General features: G+C 38.0%; 1 long non-coding RNA gene across 1 annotated transcript in view; it reads left to right on the top strand.

Moving 5' to 3' along the window:
- The window catches only part of LOC124169705, a 129,134-nt gene extending 111,431 nt beyond the window's left edge, over positions 1-17,703 (top strand). The window contains exon 3 of the long non-coding RNA XR_006867211.1: positions 17,632-17,703. This is a non-coding gene — a long non-coding RNA (uncharacterized LOC124169705). The remainder of the gene's footprint in view (positions 1-17,631) is intronic.
- The last annotated feature ends 645 nt before the right edge of the window (positions 17,704-18,348 follow it).

The raw sequence follows: 18,348 nt of genomic DNA, 5'->3' as shown, positions 1-18,348 counted from the left end.
TGGTCTCCAGTATGTCCGCGGCTGTCATTGTCCATGCCTCACTTCCGTAGAAGCCGTTCTAAGTATGGTCTCCAATGTGGGCACATACATGGACTTAAATAACCACACAATTTAGAATGTTTTCACGAATTATTGGTAGGGTATTTGGAAAAGGCGACCGGCGGATTCGGTCATTTGCGCCATGAGGGAAGGGTATGGAATGAAGGGTGGAGAGAAACCCGGCGTCGGCATCAGCCTGCTCTTAACGAAAGGCGCCAAGGGGACCACGCCTTATCGTCCCATCCGACGGACGGAGTGTTGCGCTTGAAATGTCCTCCACATAGCATTCAAGCAGGGATCGGGCAGTCTCTGAAAATTCTCTGCCACCGACGGGATTTGAACCCGAGCCCGCCGGGGTGGAAACCAACACTCAAGCCACCTCTCCAACCCCGATCCCCTTCACGAACTATTTCATGGTCTGCAGTATGTCCGAGGCTGTCATTGTCCATGCCTCACTTCCGTATTATCCGTACTAAGTATAGGCTCCAATATAGGTTAATAGGTAAATTTGAATAAAAAAATTACGATTACGGATTACATGTTATATCCAGGTATATAGTCTTATATTTCTTGTCTAGTATTAGTCGAGCATAGTAGCTGCCTCTTTGCCGTGAATCCCGCCTTAGCTTGGGCTATTCGACGCCCACATTAGCTCTTATTCTATTTTCATCTATTATTTCGCGAGAGCCCATATTTCGGTTTTCAATACAGTGTCAAAAAAATGGACGAAAGACCTTATTCCTTTGATCTCCAGTTGATGAAGTTCGTTTATATGGAAGAGCAAATTCGAAATTTTCTGGAATATGACATTCCCTTCATCGCTGGAGATTTCTTTCCATGCACTTTTTCCTTTTGTGGCATTTGTATCCTCTCTGTGGGCGTGCCATCACGAGTCGTGTGACCTCCAACCTTATGTGGTAGTTGGAATGGCTGAAACGAGGTCCTTTGACATCTGTCAAGTGCATCCGAGTCTCAAGCGAGTTGCCTTTATCACGTTGCTTCTGGAGAAATTGTGTTTGAACGTGGCTTTTTTAGGTTTTACTTGACTTTCATGAAACCTTTGCGTGATGTTATGTTCAGATTTGGAAATAAAGAAATGATTTTTTCACCGGTAAAGTGTCACGTGCGGTTTAGGAGTGTGGTAAGGTTGTTTTACATGGGGCACGGAATTGCGCAGGTTAGAGCTGCATTAATTTCTAAAATGGCGTGGAATTGCGCGAATGCATGTACGAAATTAGAACAGGGGCTATTTTGCCGTCTCGCATCCACGCACTCTTGCATGTGTTCTAGCAATTCACCGCTTTACACGACGCAATTTTGATTGCGCCTTCGCACCTACGTCAGATCGCGCAATCCCGTGTACCGTGTAAAACGGCCTGTAGAGAATGTACCTTCAATAGCGCACTTAAAGCATTTTATTCTTGTCCAAAATATTCATGAAGCCCGTGTTGAAATGATAAATTTCTGTTGTCGAGGTAGACTCCTTTATGATTCACTTGCTATACCTGAATATTAAATAAAATTATTTTTTTCCTCTCCCTGACCTTAATAATAGTAAGTCAATTACTATCAGCTATGTAGTTGTAAAATTTTATTTATATTATAAAACAATACTGCGTACCAATCTTCTATTCTATAAAATTCTTGTGCCTCGGTTTTTGCAGCCAAACCCCTCCCAAACGGCTCGACCGATTCCAATGAAATTTTGTGTGAATATTCAGAAGGTCTGAGAATAGGATGTTAACTATTAATCATTCTTCCACAAGTCCTATGAGGCCCTGTAATGTTTAAAAATTAATGAAAGTTCCCACCACAACAAATATAAGTAACAAATAGAAAGTAGGGCTCATTCAATTTTCTAGTATTATCATACATGCAACGATTTAATTTCTTCGAAAAATAAGGTTTGATAGAAAATAACAAATGAAATTTCACTAAAAACAGAACACCTTAAATCGAATTGTAAATTATTATTCGTATTACTATGCCTTGCTCAACCTATTCTATTTACTCTTTGAAAAATAGATCTTTTGGTGATTGTGGTGTATCGTTACGGTGCGGCCATATTATTTTCATTGACAACCTCACTCCTACCTTGCCAAATATGTTTTTATGTCGGGACGCAGAAATTTGGTAAGCCAATATTCTTTTCTCTTTTGTTTCACGCTTCTTAAAGTCCGTGGTTTTCATCCAATTTCATCCCGAAACTCATTCCACAAATACCTTTCCTTGAGTCGTTAGCCCGCAGCAGTTGGCTGATATTCCTTTGTCGAAAACTTGGGAGCTTTTGTTCTCATCTCAAGGAAGAAGTTAGAGATTATCAACACCCTTAAAAGAGCTTCATCGCGTTTCTCGCTGTTCTCGTTAAATTCAAACTAAACAAAGCAAGTTTTAGTTCCGAAGTACCATTTCCTCGGGAAAAGAACCCGCATAATTTACGTTTTAGTTATAAATTTCTATGTAAAACGATCTCTCATTCATCATGATATTTAGTGGATAGAAAGCCTTTCAATGTTCCATCGTCTCTTTGTAATTAGCAATAGTCCTTTTTCCATATTGTCCTGATATCCTTGAAAAAATATTACCTAATTATTGGTAACTCTCTAAGTTAGACTACGGTGTTTCTTTGGCTATACTGTTTCTCGTGTGGAACGGTGTCTCTCTTAATCAGTGCTAGAAGCGCCAGTAAATTAAATGGTAATCAATATGCAAACCAAATGCAATGATATACTTTGGAGAAATTGTCGTTTCTGTCAAATCATTTTTTCTTTCGCACAAAAAGTTTTATTTCATAATAGTTAAAATTACCACTTTAATCATTTCATTATTTTTCGTGTGATAACTTGTTATATTGAATTATCAGCTCGGGAAGCAATTGAACTCATAATGTTATTAATATTTTAAAATTATTGAAACGAAGTTCAGGTATGTTGAGGTTGAAAATTTCGACTAAAAACACCTTTTTTCTATTTGGGTTCCATTTAAGTGAATCGGCTGTCCCTTAGAAACATAAATGATATGCACAGAGAGGGGAAACCAATTGTAGCCAGCATGATCTATGTCTCAATCAATGGGAAAATCGTATCAGCTCGTTAATAAAGATGGGTTGTCTCCTAAAACGGTCTCTATTCTCATTGTAATGGCCTGGTCCTACGTACCGACGATTCTGACTTGCGTAATGCATTCGTCGTGTAAAATCGGCGCCAGTCCTGCGTTAGAAAATGCTGCGCGCACCTAATTAGTATTTGCGTTGAGGATGCAGCAATTTAATTAGGATGCGAGATCCTGGCGTTAGTATTTGCGTTGAGGATGCAGCAATTTAATTAGGGTGCGAGATCCTGGCGTAGATTTCAGTTGTAGTTGTTCTTCGCGAATGAAGAGGTTCTCTGAACATGAAGAGCCCCCGACTGCACTGCACGTGTTTGTTTTGCTAACTTACATTCAATGCGCTGCAGAACGGCCTTCTTCTGAGGCTCATTCATGCTGCACGAAATCAAGATTCCATCTGTACCCGATTTTCGAGTCTATTGGCCGTTTTCCAATCCACGTAGTATGCCTTCATTCCCTCGTTCCCTTTCTCCCTTGCACCCTGCTCCCTTACTAATGCTCTACTGGCGCCATCAAGTGTGAACGGAAATAATGTGAACAGTTACAAAATGTGAAGCGCAGGGTAGTGTTAGGACATCTGGTGGTTGATTTAAGAATATATTTCACCCTGCTTATCGGTTTGTTTGCGTTTGTAATTTAGTCTACTTAATATTTTGCCTTTTCTGGCACCGATTGGACGCCGATAGATAAAGGATCACCGAATTACTTCGAGATATTCACACCACGTATAAGGCAAAGCTTGTTGAGTGTCATGCGGAGAGTTGATCTGCTAACACCTGCGACACCAAAATTCAAATCCTTTTTATCGAACGTGCGACACAGTTCGGAGGCGGCTGGTGGCCACGGGGAATACCGTACTCGACGGATTATTGGAAAGTGAAAAAGCAAATGATTTGAATGAAAGAAATTCTATGATAGTACCACATTTATTTTACATTTCTTATAGCCTAATATCTTCACTATCTTGTGGTATTTGCCGTCCATACATTACGAAATGGCGGACGCTTATTTCAGGCGCGCCGCGGATGTCGCATTATATTTGGCGGTGGAATGGGTTTTTTCGCGTTTTTCTATCTACCCTAAATCCTTTATAATCCTGTCTCGTCCGTGTACAAATTGGACCTGTCAGGCCCCTTATTCTTTCACATACATGGCGCCCGTTAGTGGCGTTATCTACCGATGCTATCTGGTCGGTCGTGTTGCAATCCATCACTCTCTGAACGTGTTTTAAAAGATTGCTTTATTCCGTTTTGCGTTAACTGCGGTCCATCGGGTAATTTTTAACAAGAAGGTTGTTGGAAAATTTATTACACTCACTATTTTTGACCAATGATGACAATTTTTTCATACAATAATCTAGTTATTTCCCGGCGAACAATGGAAGTGAATATTTCTTGGGTTTCACACTTTTTAAGGCCTGGTTACACGTTACATCAACGCGTATAAGTTAATGTCTGTTTGCATGAATGTCTTTTGTGGACCGGAACGGAACATATACGAATGCATGAACCAAATTAGAACAGGTTCTATTTTCTGTGCATGCATTCGCTCAAGTTGAGTGGTTACACGGTGCATTTTCGTGATAATTCACGCGTTCATACATTTAGACATTAACTTGTACGTGCAGTTAATACATCGTGTAACCCAGCCTTTAGATAAGGAGATATTTCTTCAGATGTTTCGAAATGCAACTTGTTCATCATCCTCAGGGAATCAGTAATTCAAAATTTTGGATTGTATGTGTTATACCGTATGTTGGATAAAACATTACCTTGTAATTTCTGAACTTCTGCAATGATTTCCAAAATATCGCGGATATCTAATCCAAAATGTTGGATTCCTGAATCTTTGAGGACAATGAGCTATTCGCCCATCGAAAAGTCGGAAAGAGATATGGAGGACCTTGCACGGTGTGAGAACCGAGAAATTTTGTCATTATTGCGTGGTGGCTAGTGGTTATTGATCGGTCTACGGTTCTAACCGTGGGTGAACCCTTTGGTGGGTTGTCCTAGGGAAAGGAAGTGGTATTCCTAAGCAGAATGTGTGAAATTCACGCCACAATTGCTTAGCTCAGAAGACCTCTACCTTCATTTATCCAAACCCACCTTCTGGTTGAAGCAAGAAGTGAGTAATAATGCTAAAATATAATTTTTGCCCTCCCTGATTTATATTAATATTTTGCCTGAAATGCTCAGTTTTTGTTTAAATCATGGATGTATATTCGATGGAATCTTCTTATTAAAGAATAGATTCAGCTTAACGTCTTACATTCTTCAGGGTAAGTAAATTATGAAATGTTGGTTGAATAGTATAGTCAGTTGTATTCTATTTCTTTTAATTTTTTATTCATTCCCATACCACTAAAAATAGCACATATTTCGGTCTTTTCCTCCGAGTTAATTATTGCACGTGAACGAAAAACCATGCCCTATATAGGGGAACCTACCCAAGCGGGTTTCGAACCCGCGACCTTCTGTATTTTCTCTTTTTAATTTAATAAAATTTTCTTCTCTTTAATTGAGAATAGTGATTTCCAGGATTAGCTAGTCTTCAGTCCTTTATTTTAAGTATACCGGGACTAGCCTCGGTGATAACTTCTGTGTATTGAGGGTGACTCCCGTAAAAGTTATCACCGTGGCTAATCCCGGTATACTTAAAATTAGTCAAGAACGAACACCACTGTGTTCTGAGTTCACGCTTTGCTCTCCAGCTGTGGCGCTGTGCGCCCTATTTGGACTGCATGCGGCATCATATGCTCTGCAGGCCAAAACACCTTGTGCGGTTGTGTCCACAAATATCTGCAGGGGGAAATGAAGCCTCAATAGCTTGACTGGCTAAAGTATTCAACCGGAAATCGGGGGATCCGGGTTCGAATCCTGGTCAAGGCGAATGATTTTTTCGCTGTGGATTTTTCGCACAATTCAGTCCTTTGTCTTTGTTGAATCTATTAGCGTGCCTCATCTCCAGGGTCTTCATAAATAATCCTACATTTTTTTATAAAACGTTTGCTTGGAATTTCTGAATTCATGCAGAGATTTCTTCACTATCGCGGTCGTCAAAACATCCTTTCAGGAAATTTGTTCATGTCCCGAAGGAAAACTTTCAGTTGACTTTCATCAGAGCTTTCGTCAACGCGCCTATAAGAATGCTGTTTCTAAAGTAATGACGTACATCCTTGAGGTTTTCATCCATTCACATAGAACGGTGTCTCTCAGCTTGCTTTGCTCCGTCTCATTCAACTCTTGTTCCTTGTTCTCTTTTTATCCTCATTCCAGCCATGTCCCTCCTCTCCTTTATTGGAGACCCTGATTATTCATCTCATTAGTCTTGACTAACAATAAGTTAGCGTCTCTGAAAGCCGCGCCAATATATTGTTCCGGTATCCTTCCGTCAAAAGTGAGGTCCTGCTTTTTTAAATTGTTTTCTACACCATTTTACATGTTTTAGTTTTTATTTTTGGTATCAGCTTTCACTCACGGTCATATAGTGAAATATATCACCGTCTCATCGGACCGGATGCATTTTTTCGTCATTTCTGTGTCTAGTTAGCAGTTATTAGCTGTAATGCCTAGTAGTATAATATCTGTCTAATTATTTGGAGCATTTTCCTTTTAGTCATTGTTCAGTGCAGGGGCGTATCCAGGATTTTTTCTGGGGGGGGGGGGGGGAGGGGTACAAGGGTCTTACAGGTCATCTCATATATGAGATTAAAAACAAAATACAACAATTACTGTCCAAAATATTCTCTTTATTTCGATATGAAAGTTATTAATATTAAATTGAATGATTGAGGCACCGTAATGCACAAATTAAAGCGAATGTAATGATAACCGTATTAAAAATCTTGTATATTTTTTAAGCTTCTGGGGGGGGGGGGGGGGGATATAGTCGGATATAGGGGAGGGCACGTACATAGTCGGATATAGGGGTGTCACGTGCCCCCCTTGTCCGACTATGTTTGTCTCGAATATCGCATGGGTGCAAGTAATGAAGGGTGAGTTCTCTTTTTAAAATTAATTTATTTTTAAATTAACCTCAATACTTGTGAAGTCCAGACTTATGAAATATTTGACGGTACAATATTAGTTATTTATAAGTAGAGGGCGGTACGAAAGGAAAAAAAAAAGTTTGGAACCGCTGCCCTAGATCAAAATAATGCCGCGAAAGGCTTGAAGGTAGTGTTTATTATTTTACGTCTAAAGGTCAAATTTAATATGGATGTTTTTATGATGATGAGGGCGTCTGTTTTGGATTATATGAGCCAATGATTTATGCATCAATATATGTAAGGATTGAATGATTTTAATGTAATTGAAATACCGTCGAAAACATTGAATTTCGTGAAAAAATTTCGTCCGTTTTCGTCGGTGCGTTTGAGTTTTGCGATGCAAGGCTTTAAATGTTTCGTGTGACCTATATGCAGTGCCTTACGGCCATCCCTACGTAACCCATTTATCTGAATGACATCCATTCTTGTCGGAAACGTTTTGGGATGTCGGTTAACGCACTTCTGGTTTACGAGTGCAGAGTCAAAACAGAAGGGCTAAAGTAATAAAGCGGATGCTAAATTAGTATCATCCCGTTTGCGTGGGACGAAGTTAATATAGGTAATTTAATGTTGTGTTTAGACTGAAGTCAACTTTATCGGGAGAGATATCGTGGAACAGCATCTAAGTGAAAAGATACACAAAGATATCGTTATGTCTACTTATTTCAATTAAAAATACTCAAATACATTCGTTTAAACTGGCTTACAGCCATTATTAGGTACGGCGATGTTTTAGTGAAAATAAAACTCCAGTTTTTCAAGCCTACCGTAAATAATAACATGCCATTTCTGGTGTTTTTGTACAATTACTGAAAATTTCCGAACATGTATACAGATGAGGACCATTTCATTTATGCAGTTTTTTAGGAAAAAGGAATACATACGTCTTTTTTAAAATGCATCAAGGTAGTATAAATTCAACCCTTAACATTGTTAGTTACAATTTATAATTATATAAATTGAGGTACAATTTACAATTCGAAACATGAATTTTATTTATTGATATTATCCATTCCTTCAGCAGCTTTAGTTTTTTATCTTTTGTTTTCTGATAATGTTGATTTTTTATTGTTGATGATGAATGGAATCGAATTTTAAATCGCCATTTGTGAAACTGTCTCCTCAAATTTCGTTCACCTTATTACTTGCCTGCCTTCTCCAGTGCTCGGGATCCTAACATTATGCCATGCGCTGTAGCTGTGGGTCACTGGATGGTATTTTAAAAGCAAAAATGAACTTGCGTAATGAACGGCAGCGTAAGAACTCTCTAATAGGTTAGTTGACTTGTAGTGTAATCTACCAACTTATGTATTCCTAAATGCATGTTTCTGAATTTTCCTAGTAACACTGCTTTTAACATCCCCTATCTGCTCAGTACAAGCCTTTCCTCACCCACCATATCCAGCACTTCATCACTTTACCTCCTGAGCCTGAAGCTATGGAACTTAACGAATGATTGTCACTTGGTCGAGCTCTGCGAATTGATAGATGGCTTGATTATAACTCTGATAATATTTTTCCTTCGCCTTGTTCTTATTAAAAAGATACCCGTTAATGAAGTGAGTATTCCGGGTGAAATAAAACTTCTTTTAGAGAATCTATTCGCTTCATTGCAAATTCAATTGGTGTTAAGTGCATTGTGGGAAAGGATAATTTTACGGACTGATTATGAGTAAATGGTTATGGAAAGCTCCATTTGATTTATGGGTTCAGGGTATGCTGCCGTTCGTTCTGCTGTGAAGTATTTGCTATCGGGTTTACTAGGTTTTGAAGTGACGTCTGAAATTACCTTAAAAGAGAATAATCAGGTGGGGCATTGGAGATAATTAAGCGTAATGAATGGTTTATATTTAATCGTCTTCTGTTGAGTGTTTTCATACCATTCTTAAGTTTTATTGCTGTTTTCCATCGTTATGTGGTGATTTCGTGTGTTAAAAATTGTACATGAAGCCGTTTACTTCAGCAGTCGAATAATAAAAGTGATTTTCGTGATGGTATGTACAAAGCGTGCTTTGTCAGAGGTAATGTGGTAGTCGTGACTTGAGTAACAATGAGAGATGACTAATATTGGTTTGGAAGGGGTCGCTTTTGCTCTAATGTATGCCATCCAATCACCGCGTTCATCGCAGCAAACATCCTTTGTTGACCAATTGACGTGATGCTGGTGATAACCTTCTCGTAATTAGTTCCAGTAAGTGTTATCAATCACTCTGTTTCTCAGTCGGAATGTAGTAACATTGAAGTACCCCTTTATTTTCAATAATGTATGCCACGCGTAAATGTTACTCCATTTTTGAGATAAAATACAAATTATTTGCAATAAAGATATTTATTTCACTGCCTAAAAGTGCATGCTAAACAAAATACTTTTATAGAAAATATTTATTCAAATGAAATTTGTAGAACAAGTGAATGTTAACAAAGATATATAAATGTAGAAGATAATCCGAGGATCTCGGTTAATTTTGTGTACTTTTTCCGTCGCACATCAGATAATTGTGGGGCGAACTAATTATAAAGCTTTTATGTATATCCTATTCTAGGTTACGGAACATTAATAATTTGGTTAATGGAGGTTATATTTATTTTTTATCTTCCTGGATACCGTCTGGGTTCTTATGTGTCTGAGATATTTCCTCTGAATTCCGACTCCGTGTCCCAGCGTAATGCTGGTAAAATTCTTCAGCGTCACTCACTGTGACGGTTTGTTTTTAACATTTTCATATTCGATTTGGTTAAATACTGATGTTTCTTCAGCCATACTACCTTATATATTTCGATCTGAATGCGGAAGACTGCGTAACAGATTGTGTAAGATATTTTAACGTAGTAATTTTAATTAATTTGCATTCAGGGTATATTGTTTTTATTCGATAGCACTGTGTTCCAGTAATAATTGATTCCCTTGAATTTTATGTTCACAATTTAGGGATGATATTTCTTTTGTGGGTCATTAACTAAAATACAATAATCTGTGTTTATGGGTAAAAAAAATGCTTTACATGTTTAATGCTATCATGTCAGAGGTCTATAAACTGCATCTGACAGCTGCTCCAAATTCTATCGAAAAGTTAATTAGAAAATTTCCTTCATACCTCATTATTTTTCGCATTAATGCACAAGAATTTCAATCAGTATATCATTACAAAATATTATTTGCCCTTTTGATATTGCAAACTTAACTAAGAGTAATTACTTAAGGGTGGGCCAATTTTTAAAATATTAGTCTATGAATTTGTTTTATTTTGCCCTGATTTACGATTCGGAGCATTGTTATATGATTCTGCTGTTATGAATTCCAGTGGAATTCTACATGACGAGTAGAAATATGCAGATGAGATGCATCCTTCATATTATTCCTAACTAATGATTGGTAATTCAATAAAGTCGATTGTTTCTGGCTGTACCTTGTGAAAATCCATTCTGAACAATAAAAAGTTATGGTACCTTTCCACACAATTTATTCAATACGACCGGTTTCGTCGCAGAGGCGACATCATCAGGTACAGAAATCGTTATATTAACAGGTATTTTGTTGTTGTTTTTGGGATAAACAACGACAAAATAACTGTTAATATAACGATTTCTGTACCTGATGATGTCGCCTCTGCGACGAAACCGGTCGTATTGAATAAATTGTGTGGAAAGGTGCCATAACTTTTTATTGTTCAGATTGGTAATTGTTTGGAATTCATGATAATTTGGAGCGATGAGAATGATTTCACAAAGAGTAAGTGGTTGAAATGTTAGAAGATATGTTGCAGATTCATGGCACCATCGCGGCAATATGTTGAATTATGCTAAGATGCGAATAATTGAACACTAGGGGAATCAATTTTCTGTTGTCAAGATCATTCTTATTATATTCTTATCATTCTTTTTATTATTATGACTTTTATAGTGCTGTTATTGACTTCCGATCATCATAATTGTGAATCCAATTTTCTGGATTGTGGATAAACTATCACATTCTTGAAAGGAATAGAGGATTGTGTGTTTTCTTAGCAATTATAATATCTTCTTAATGCTTTATAAGTGCCATAAATGTGGCCGTTCAAAAAACCATCTTGCAAAAACTTCCTTTTTTATCGCTTGTGTGAGCTTACATTTATAATGTATGTGTTTGACTCTTTTGAGTTCATTTCTCATGTCACCAAGGCCAGAAGTCATTTTAGAGTTTGAATTTAAACGAAAATTGAGTTTACCATCAGCATTCATGTTTGTCCGCAAGTTTTTCGTCTTTTTTCTCTGACTTCAGGGGTGAGATAGAATGTGGAACTGTTTCTTCTTTTGTTCCTTTCCTGGAATTCGGAAGGTATTCACGAAATATCTCCGCTTTGGATTCATGAAATTCATCTCTCGCACCAATGATTTCCGATTTCCGTTCTTTCTCGTCGGGAAGGCAGAAAAAACAACGTCGAAGCTGAATAATACAAGCTTGATAATTGCCTGGATGGAGGAAAATGGGTCACTTCTGTATGATTGATGAAACAGGAGTGATATGTCGTATCCAATTGCCACGTATGCATCGAACTATGGTCTAATGCACGCTTTATCGTATGTGTTTTAAGTTGATAGCGCATCGAGGGTAGAATATCTATTCCTGGGCAAAATGTGGGGCGGTATATTTTTCAATTCGCTTCGGAAATGAAATTTTCATCTTTTTTAAAACGAATTCTGAAGTCCCATATCTCATGCGATAAAGGAATCGGAATACTTTGAATATGGCCCAATTAAGTCTCTTCGGATTGACAATTCGAGGTAGGGTTTATTGGGAGGGCTATGCATAGGTTTATCATTAAATAATGGTGGTTGAACATGGTTTCAATGGAAACAAAATTAATCAGTTTTTTTTTCGAATTTTGCGTTTCAAACAGCTTTTTTTTAAACATTTTCAGTGATTTTCAATATGAGTGCCCTTAGTCGCTCTACATGTGAGAAACCCGGCATCGGCTTTGGCCTATTCCTTGCGAAAGGCGCCAGTGGGACCACGGCTTAACGTCCCATTCGACGGACGGCGTGCTGTACTTGCATTTCCGTTCTCAAGGCGGGATAAGGCTCTTAAATTATTCTACCGATTAATTTTGGCATAATGTTTCGTTGGCGTGTTCTCTTAGTATTTTTGGGACTGTGGTATATGGAAATAGCATTATGGCATTCATAAAATATTTCAATTTTGTTAAAAAGCACAGTAAAAGTTGTAAATTCATTCAATAAACTTTCATAAAGCTCAAGCAATTATTTAGGTTTTCTGCCTCGAATGACTTGAAGTGACAAGAATTTTTTTGCATTCTTTACTTCAAAACAAGCCAAATAAGGTATTAATTAAATGGATAACATTGATTGAAGCATAAAGGTATTCTATCGATTAAGGTAGGTTTCCATGGAGTGCTTAAGAAGAATTCCGGGAGCCTCCCCTTACACCATGCACTTCCCTCTTTATTTCACTATAAGACCTACTCCCTTTCAATCTATCAAAAAATCCAATTCTTTTCCTTCCTCGCCCACGTTTACCTAACATTCATTAATTATTTATTATTGTTATTATATATTATGTTTATTATTATAGTATTTATTTATTTAATCCAGTCCAAAAAAGATCACGAGGCCAATTACAGAGGATTTACAATAACAGGAGTAACAATTTTATAATATTAGGCAACGTAATCAATAATGAATGAATGGACAATGAGTGAACATCGTGAATCTGCTCGTGGAGCAGTGTTGCCAAACCTCACGCCTTCTCCCTCGATGTGACTAAGTATGCCTTCCACCAACGATGCCTAATTCAGCGCTGTAGCTGCCAATGTCATGGGCTTCTGTGAAAGGATTATCCCCAATACCTTCCAAATGAGTTGGTATATTGTCTCGGCGCTGGTGCCAAAATACCTGTGGCCACCCATGACTCACACGTTTTCAGTGACAAAGTAGAGTGGCTATGTACATTTGGCAACATTATGTTCGCTCCTCCTCTCTCTCTCGCTCGGTATAACCCCTCTTCCATCAGCGAACCCATCCGAAAGTGTCCGGGCTCTCACGAAAGCTCACCCGCTGACATAAAGTGAATAGAATATAGTAGTGTAGTCACTTCGTCTAACATTTCTCCTTTAAAGTCTCAGCTGCTAGAGCGCAGAGGAGGAGATATGTATTTCGTTTCTTTTTTGTTTTTCGGACATATTTATCAATTAGCTAAAGAGTAGCTGTGGCGAGTAGCAACCGTGTGTATCACCTAATTTCCTTGATTTAATTCAACCACCCGCTCTTCTTTTTGGGAGCCGCGTACTTTTAACTCGCTTTAGCATGGTGTTCATTAGAAGATTTCCCTTTTAGTCCGCACTCGGCGAATGGGCGCGTAGCGAAAAAAAAATATTTTTTTTCAAAGGGGATGAAATTAACTTGAGTTTCAACGAAATTGAGGTCACTGATTTTTTTTATTAAAAGTAAGGGTTGAGGTTTGCAAATACTTATTCTGAGTGAGCCTTTTCCACCAGTAAATTCGTTGAATTTACCTTAGTCTGCTCCTTCATGAAATCAATTATTACTATTTAAAAGTTTTACCGATTAAGGTAGTTTGCATTATGAATTTGCGTAATGAATCATGCATTATTCTTGATGTTAGTCATGGGTATGTAGGACGTTAGTTCTTTTGTATGGTGGAACACTCTCCTATTGACTACTGCCCAGTCGTCTATAAATGAGTGAATGTTTATTAATGCTATTAGGATATGATGGATTGTTGACGATTGTTCACGTTGTGGAAATTCATTTTAACAACATAACAACTGCTGTAGGAATTTTATTTAGAGTTAATAAAATAGTATCAAAAATAACTACAGCTGTTTCTATGTTATTAGGATAATCTGTAAGGGCAAAGAAAAGAAATTACGTATCATTTTCTGCTCAGACACTGATATCATTTACTAAAATATTCAATCAGCGATACAAAGATGTATTTTTTAGGTTTTAAAGTAACTTAGCGAGAAATCACAAGAAAAAATGTTTTGACAACAGCACAAAAATATTTAATATCAATAATACAAAAATATAAGTTTTAAGGTTTAAACAAATCGGAACGATCACTTATGTGAACAGAAAGTTTTGTGTATGTGATGGAAAGTTGATAATTTCGTTAGTAAGTGGGGTGAACAATATTACCGGTTGAATATTTCTATCTGTAGTTTTTTGAAGACGATTTTCCTTTTGTTATATGTTATATTATTGGACATTATAAATTAATTGTTACGTATGCCAAATAATGGAGAGCTAGGACTGGTTTCTATGCATCACAATCGCACTGCGTCTTTACGGAACCGCGTGACGCTGCAGGTAATTTCCCCCTCCACCATTTCCTGCCCTTCCTTTGGGCTGTTACTTTTTTAGTGGCACGTCATCGGAGATAATCACTATAGCTAAGATTCTCTTTAGCTAACCCATATGCACAACAACTTGACTCGGCCTACTTGAGTTGTTGTGACCCAGACCAAGAAATATAGCCAATCACGCCTCTCTATACGCAAAGATCATGGCATTAATTAAGGCCCCTATTAGCCGAGGCAACCAGACGCGCAACCGGTTGCGCGTCCGGTGGAACTGGTGAGTCGTGGGGCATAGAATCAAATGAGTCCTATTAGCCGAGGCAACCAGACGCGCCACCAGACTTTCCAGTCGCCTGAGCCCCGCAACCGCGCCTTCCACCTTGGGTTGCTTAGGCCCCTATTAGCCGAGGCAACCAGACGCGCCACCGGACGCGCAACCGGTTGCGCGTCTGGTTGCCTCGGCTAATAGGGGCCTAATTTGAGGACTTTTGATAGATTTTAGGACTATCAATTATTATGGGCTGGAATTGTGAGGAAGTTGAAGTATTTCCAACTACGGATTACTTTATCTCGAGTTATGCTGCTTTAAGTTGCTGTGAACAAGCACGCCCTATTATAAAACTCCCAGCCCCTCAGTCACGCCAAATTAGGTTGTCGTGAAATCATCCTAGTATAAATCTTGCAATAACATTCTCAACATGAGTTAAGTAAAATGCGGCAATTTTTAAAATAGGAATCCCCTTTTCTTAGGTGTCGAAACTATGGCCATTTTGCATTACCATGCATCCGATGTTGTTTCCTAAGATATGCATCGCACAATAAAACTAACTATGCATCGTTCATACAAATCTAACTTCACCTGGGTAACAGAAGTTACTTCCAATGCATGAAGACCCTGAAATGGCTCTGTATCGATGCTGAAAAATGGCCCATATACCATTACCATAGAAATTAAAATAGTAAGAGAAAACTAGTTTTGAGTTCTCGAAGATGTTCTGGTTCCTGAAAAAAATTAATGCTTTCTGAAATTGTCTAGCAACCTAGGAGAAAACGTGGATTGAATTGACCCCGCAGCCATCGTTAGAATGTGATACCGCCTAATGTGGATGAAGTTTTTTTACTTTCACGTTTGGGGGACATTCGTAGGAATTATTTTTTTATTTTATTTCGTAAATAATGAGGAGTGGTATCCTACCCTGGTGTTACTTGTTGAAGTGTGCTGGTGAGATTCTTTCAGAATTTCTTTTTCTGAAGGCCTGATTACACGGTACATTAACACGTACAAGTTAATGTGCGTTTGCGTGAATGATTTTGGCGGACCGGAACGGAACATGTACGAATGCATGAACCAAATTAGAACAGATTCTATATTTTCTGTGCATGCATTAGCACAAGTTGGGTGGTTACACGTTACATTTTGACGTTCATTCTCGCGTTCATACATTTGGATCCATATCCAAAAAAGCGAACATTTTCTATAAGAAAAAAAAATATTTTCGTTTAATGAGAACCAAACTTGTGTAATTACAGTTTTTCAATCATTGAATATAATGACGTAAGTGGCGGAGATCGTTAGTAATATTTACTCTTTTTAATGTTTACTTTTGTGCTGTCTACGATGTCCACGGACATAACAGAAGAGGAACATTGTGTTTACTCAGATTTAAAAAAAATTGTCATTGGACATTATGTTACTAGTCATAGTGTAGGTATCATCATGTCCGTTACCATCTGTCATGTCCAAGGACTGCAGATTTCACGAACATTATGTCCCCGGACATGACGATTTCCTCTAACTTAAGTTGTAGTTGGGACTTGTAACAAGTTAGGGCCCTGTCCTTATTACATTGAACTTGCATTTTATGGCTGCAAAAGATATCTCAACTGTAGTTAGTAAAAGATTTTACTTTTACTATTTTTTACCTGTCCACTGATGATCTTGGCTCTTTCAAAATACTGAACCAAAATTTTTTTTTCCTGCGTGAAAAAGTCCCCTAAAGCAAGTATAAACTCAAACAACCCAATATAGCTGACAATACCTTTCTCTGCTCACTGGTTGTTCAGGGCTGCCACCATATCCTATTATAAATTCCCCCTTTTTCCAGTGTGTCCCCTTTTTTCGATAGGACAAATATTTTTTAAAATTTTATTATAAATATTAGGAAATAAAAGCAACCCAAGAGGAGAATTTTGAAATTTTTATATTGTTTGAACTTGTATAATCATGGATTTTATAATAAATTATTTAGAAAAGATTTTTAGTACAATAAACACCTCTACGAAAATCTTCGTGGGACTGTCCACGACCATGACGAATCATAGTCTGTGGACATTAAATTTTATTTCATAAATTATTACATAAATTGTTACAAGTCGACCATAATGTCGGGTGGTAACATAAAATCAGGAAGTACATAATACAAAGAAACAGAAACAAATAGATATCCATGGTAAAAATAATACACAAATTCTAATCTCGTACAACTAAGAATTTAACATTGTCCCAATAAAACAATTTAAAACAATCCAATAAATACATCGATTCTAATATAATACAACTAAAAAATGAGCATTGACCCAACTTCATACTCTCTTTTTAAACCACTATGTAATTTATCAATAGGTAAGTGATTCACACTTCTTCCTAAAACTTTTGGCATTTGAAGGGAAGATCTTAAAAGTCACTTCAGGTAAGTCATTCCACTCCTTTATTCCTTATTAAATTTGAATAATATAATTTTTTCTTTGCTAATTTGTCACTAAAATTAGTAAAAGGTTATATAAAATAATATTCCTCTTTATTTTTGATTTACCAGTTTTGGTTTTTCTATTTTAGTCCATGGACACAATGTCGTACGATTGAGGGAGATGGACCGACCGTCCATGTTAATGTATCGTGTAACCAGGCCCTGAGAAAGGAATCCCCTCTTTCGTTTTGGGTCTCGTATTTCACCGGCAGGTCAAGAGGTCAAGCTGCGGATTCTGCTCTTGCTTCCGTGCAGTTGTTTCTCGCGTGCGTTCTGCGCGCGCCTTTCCGCGTCGCCCGTGTCTTTGGCACGCGGCTTGCGTCTAATCAATAAACGCGTGTGCTAATGGTATCCTTGTTTTCCTTTTCCGCAGGCCGCCAGGAGCTGGATCGAGGCCAACTTCCAGAAGAGGGAATGCATCAAGTTCATACCCAGCCCACGGGATGAGCACAGGTCAGCATCTTCTAATGATTTCTTTTTTCTTACGATGATGGCGGTGTACCGGTGCTAGAGTTCATTTCAAATATCTTTGAGGCTGAGGGGCGGGTCCAAGTGTTGCGAGGGATGAGAGCGGAGGGCACGTGACTTCCTGAAAATCAACGAAATTGCGATAAGCGGAGCCTAGTCTCGTGGAAATTCAGTCGCATTTAGACCTCCGTGGTGTACGCTTCGCGAGTAAGTTAGCAGTGCTGCCAAGTGGGGAGAGGGTCCTTGAGACAGTATAGACAGGATTAATGTAAAAACTTCTTCGTTAAAACTTTCGCGGGTACTCGTCATGTTGAAATAAAAACTTTTGGGCTATTGTCGCCGCGTCAATTTTTGGGTGGCCCTAAAGTTTCCCGACCGATGCTGGTCGCTTTCTCAGGGTATTCTGTTCTGATTCTGAAGGGCCCAAAAGTTTTTGATTCAACATAACGTAAAAAAGTTCTCATACCTTAACAGGACGATCAATGAATGGAATAGACTCCCTGCAGAACTGTTTCAGCCCTATCCTGGCAACATAAAGATTTTCAAGAAGAGGTGTAAAAAAATTATCTTGGAAATTTAATTTCATTGCTATTTTAAATTTTCACTTATCTAGTTTCATTTT

The sequence above is a fragment of the Ischnura elegans genome, chromosome 12 (assembly GCF_921293095.1).
Source record: "Ischnura elegans chromosome 12, ioIscEleg1.1, whole genome shotgun sequence".
Lineage (NCBI taxonomy): Eukaryota > Metazoa > Arthropoda > Insecta > Odonata > Coenagrionidae > Ischnura > Ischnura elegans.
Note: the sequence above shows the minus strand (reverse complement) of the source record. Positions and strands in the feature narration are given on the sequence as shown.